The sequence below is a fragment of the Galeopterus variegatus genome, unplaced genomic scaffold, assembly GCF_000696425.1.
Source record: "Galeopterus variegatus unplaced genomic scaffold, G_variegatus-3.0.2 Scaffold626, whole genome shotgun sequence".
NCBI classification, from domain to species: Eukaryota; Metazoa; Chordata; class Mammalia; order Dermoptera; family Cynocephalidae; genus Galeopterus; species Galeopterus variegatus.
In genome coordinates, this window is record NW_007726737.1 from 121,475 (window position 1) to 126,501 (window position 5,027).

General features: G+C 44.3%; 1 protein-coding gene and 1 pseudogene across 1 annotated transcript in view; both read left to right on the plus strand.

The window, feature by feature from the left end:
• The window catches only part of LOC103588921, a 4,407-nt pseudogene extending 2,481 nt beyond the window's left edge, over nt 1–1,926 (plus strand).
• Nucleotides 1–5,027, plus strand: part of PNKD (paroxysmal nonkinesigenic dyskinesia) — a 76,644-nt gene that overhangs the window by 31,081 nt on the left and 40,536 nt on the right. The window lies entirely within an intron of this gene.

Sequence of the window (5,027 nt, forward strand, 5' to 3'; positions counted from 1 at the left end):
CCCCGTCCCAGCCCGGGGCCCAGCACCGGGATTGCAACCCTCGGTGTTGCTCCCGCGCCTCGCTCAGCCAGTGAGCGGGAACCGGTCTGTATGTGGGATCCGAACCCTCGGGCGGGAGCGTCGCCGCGCCTCCCAAGCGGCGCACTTATCCAGTGCGCCACCGGGCCGGCCCCTAGATTCGGCATTTCTAATGAGCGCCAGGTGATGCTGCCCCTACTGGTCTGTGGACCACATTTTTTTTTTTTTTAAAAAAAAAGATGACCGGGGGCCGGCCCGGGCCCCGGGCCGGCCCCTGTGGACCACATTCTGAGTAGTGTGTAAAACTTAACTCCTAATCCACACCCCCACTCTGACCCCAGTTTGAATGAGATTCTAGCAGCTTCTATCTCCATCAAGGATGCAAAGGCGCAAGATGCACAGGAGGGGCTGGAAGGAGGGGAGGGCAGGAGAAACTCCAACCTTGTGAGTGCTCGCCAGTAGAAATATGACATGAGCCACCTATGTAATTTTAAATTTTCTAGTAACCACTTTTAAAAGTAAAAAAGACACGGGTGAACTAATTTTAATAGTATATTTAATCCAATATATCCAAAAATACTACCATGAAAAATTATTAATGGTATTTTTTTCTTTTTTCTTTTTTTTTTTTTTAATTTTTTTTTTCTATAAAGATGAGCGGTAAGGGGATCTTAACCCTTGACTTGGTGTTGTCAGCACCACGCTCAGCCAGTGAGCGAACCGGCCATCCCTATGTGGGATCCGAACCCTTGGCCTTGGTGTTATCAGCACCGCACTCTCCCGAGTGAGCCACAGGGCCAGCCCTTAATGGCATTTTTTTCATACTAGGTTTTTGTTTTTGTTTTTTTAAAGATGACCAGTAAGGGGATCTTAACCCTTGACTTGGTGTTGTCAGCACCACACTCTCCCAAGTGAGCCACGGGCCGGCCCTCATACTAGGTTTTTGAAATCTGGTATATATTTTACACATACAGCACATCTCAATTAGGAAGTCAAATTTTCATCAGAAACGTTTGATCTGTACTTAGATCAAATTTAAGAATTTTTATAAAATGTACATACTTGAATATTTTCCAATAACTGGAATAAGTATCAGTTTTTGTATTTAAGTATAAGTGAATTAAAATTAAATAATATTTAAAATTTAATTTTACAGTTGCACTAGCCACGTTTCAAGTGCATAAGTTACTAGTGGCCACTATATGGAACAGCACAGCACATAGCAACTGTGCTGGTCATGAATTGGGGGAAAACTGTGGGGGTCAGGGCCTAGGCCATAACTTATCTTAGACCTCACCCCTCAGATGTCTAGCCTAGGGTCCGCACTCAGTACTTTTTACTGAATTTGGTTTACTTCTAAAAGCCCAAAAATTGACTTCTAGGAAGAACAGGTAAGGGCAATGCACAGTCAGTTCCCAGATATGACCACTAGGGGGAAGGGTATAGCTATCAGTGCTTGGTAAGAAAGGGGATCCCTAACAATTTTCCAGGTAGACAGACTCAGGTGAAAGATCACTCAACTTAGTGTTTTTCATATTGCGGGTGAAATCAATTAGTGGGTCATAACCAGCATTTAAAAAAATAAAATAAGGGACTCTTTGCAAGAGTACCTGAAACGAATTTGTACCAACCAAATGCATTTGCTGTAGTACTGTCTTCATCTTCACGATGTTTCTTTCCCTTGGCCAAAAATGTACCAAGTCATCTCCTAGTTTGAAGCATTCAGCAAACAATGGCAAGGAAGAGAAATGTACACCCGATTTCCATGACAAATACGGTAATACTGTGTCAGCTAGTGAAGCCACTTTCTGTATTACTGTATCGACATATACAGCAACACAAATTAGAATAGAATGGAACCTGTCCACTGTTGACAGAGTCACCCCAAAGGAATGGAGAGATAAGTAATCATCCCAGCTGTTGTAATGCTGAATTGTTTCAAAACCAGCGCATAATTTATGCCAAGCAAAACCCATCTATCTATTAAAATATAGTATTATTGAAGAAATAAAGTACATTAGAAACCTTAAAATTTTTTTAAAATATATAAAAATAAAATAAAATGAAATAAAATAAGGGCTGGCCAGTTAGCTCACTTGGTTAGAGCATGGTGCTGATAACACAAAGGTTTAGGGTTCGATCCCTGTGTTAGCCAGTCACCAAAAAAAAAAAAAAATCAGATAAAATGAGACTATAAACACGATTACTGTTTCACGTAATTTTGTTTTAGGTTTATTTATATATGTATTGTGTATAAGTCTCAATGTAAAATGTATTTCTTACATTCAGAAGTCCATGGTCAAAAAAATTTCAAAATCACTCTAATCTCCCTTACCTACAGATAAAGAAACCAAACCTACAGGTTGGTCAGTGTTGAAGATACATAATGGGTATATGGGAGCTTGTTAACTATTTTCTCTCTGTTTTTAGATGTTTTAAATTCTCCATAATAAAAAGTTAATTCAAAAAGAGACTGAGCTGAGGGTAGTACGTGGCATACACGTAGGCTTATGGTTAGGAGGGGCAGGGCCAGGACTTAAACCTCATGCCTTTACTACTCATTTAACAAGTATTTATGAGGGGCCGTCTGCTAGGCTCTGTAGGGAAACAAAAATGTATGAAATACAGTCCCTGCCCTCTTGGAGTTTACAGTTGTCAACCAAAATTGAGACTGTCAAGGCAGAAATAATTTTGTTAAGTTTATTAAGAGCTAAATAGGATTGACCCCGGAAACACCATCCAACAGAGTCAGGAAGGTGCTCCAAAGTTTATTTCAAACAACAAAGACAGAAAAGGCTGAAGAAAGCAGAAACAAAGAACAGAAAGAAAAGCAGACTGGTCATTTCAATGTTACTTTCCTTACAACAGGAGATAGGGAGACAGCGTAATGCTAGTTCGCTGGGGGTTTGTTTCTGCGGGTATGGGGATGCAAACCACAACCGTGGTGTTCTTTTTTTTTTAAAGATGACCGGTAAGGGGATCTTAACCCTTGACTTGGTGTTGTCAGCACCACGCTCAGCCAGTGAGTGAACCGGCCATCCCTATATGGGATCTGAACCCGTGGCCTTGGGGTTATCAGCACCGCACTCTACCGAGTGAGCCACGGGCCGGCCCAACACAACCGTGGTGTTCTAAGGCTGTGCTTTAACCAACTGAGCTAACCAGCAACTCCCTATTAATGGTTTAAACTGGCCTATTTGCAAAATTGACTGTTTTCTTCTTTTGACTTCTCAGGTCAGGCCACAGCCTGACCTGGGACTTAGCAGAAGTGACTCCATTTTGATTTTTAGTCTGTTCTTTTGGGGCCCAGGTGCAGAAACTTAGTCCAAAACAATGGCCATTCTCTCAGCTGAGGGAACAAGCTGTGCGAAGATAGTGGAGGCAACCCCACCAATAGGCTTAGGGTGATCCAGAAACTTCAGGGAGATCGCTGAAAGGGCTCGGGGCGTTCCAGAAACTTCAAGGAGATTGCTGTGGCTGGAGAGTGGCAAGCACCAGGGCATGGCCTAAGAGGAGACTGAGGAGGACCTCATGGGCCTCCTTAAGGATTTCAAATTCTACCCTAAAGGGAAGCCACTGAATGGTTTTGAGTGGAGAAGGGACAAGACCTGGGTCCTGTTTTTTTATTTTTTATTTTTTAAAGATGACTGGTAAGGGGATCTTAACCCTTGACTTGGTGTTGTCAGCACCAGGCTCTCCCGAGTGAGCCACGGGCCGGCCCATCTGGGTCCTATTTTAAGAAAATCCCCCAGCTCTCTGAGTGGTGAATGGGCTAGGGGGATGGAGCCTGAGAGGAAGGCTGGTTAGGAGCTGTCTCAGGGGTGAGATGAAAGTGCTGGCAGCCAGCCTCCACTCTGAAGAGTCCATCCACCCATGCCATTCCAAACCCATGTCTTCCGTGGTCTTCTCGGGCTGGCTCCCCTCTGCCCCCCATATCCACCTCCACTGTTCTCCATTGTGCTCGGAGCTGGGCCCTGCAGACATCTCAGTGGGCTCTTGGTCCTGCAGCTGCAATTGGGTTTGGCCAATGGAGAGCTCCAGCAGGAAACAGGAGTTAAATCAGAGACTTTCCCTCCCTGAAGACTGGCTCATCCCTCAACCAAAGGTCACAGGTCCTATCAGGTGGCCCTGTCCACACAGCTCTGTCTCTGTGTTTTATAACTCCCTCCCCCCAACCTTCAGGCTTGAGGGAAGTGACAGAGCCCAACTGTCACTAGCCCTGGGGAACTGCAGTCTCTTCTGTTTCCTATACCCTGCCCATAGCTTTGTGGAGTCCTTTTACAAAACTCCCCTGAGATGACCAGTTTGAGTGTGTCATCTGCTTCCTGGCAGACTCTCACTGATTGCTTCCTACCCAGGCTAACAGCAGAGTCAGTGGAAAGAGCATGGATTTTGGAGCCAAATAAAATCAGAATTGATTTCAGCCTCTGTCACTTATTAGCTCTGAGATGCATAAGTCATTTAGTCTGTCCCAGCCTCATTTTGTTCATCTCTAAAATGAGGACACCATTACCTTCCTTACAGAGTTGTCATGACGATTAAATACACGTGCACTTAGTGGACAATCTATACTCATCTGTACTTCCTTCCCCACAACTGAACAAACATTTGTTACACTCCATGTGTCAAGTATGGTGCCAAGTGCTGGGGAGGAGAGAGAGAAAGAAGCATACAGCAAAGTTTTTTGTATAGGGTGGTTGCAGCCATGTAAAAGGAGATGCAGACACTTCCCAGGGTAATCCTCTCTGCAGCACAAAGTGGGACAGTAGCTACTTTTTAAACCATTCATTTCATTTCTTTTCTTTTTTTTTAAAAGATGACCGGTAAGGGGATGTTAACCCTTGGCTTGGTGTTGTCAGCACCACGCTCAGCTAGTGAGCAAACCGGCCATCCCTATATAGCATCCGAACCCATGGCCTTGGTGTTACCAGCACCGCACTCACCCAAGTGAGCCACAGGCCGGCCCTTAAACCATTCATTTCTTTTTTTTTTTTTTTTGTCTTTTTCCG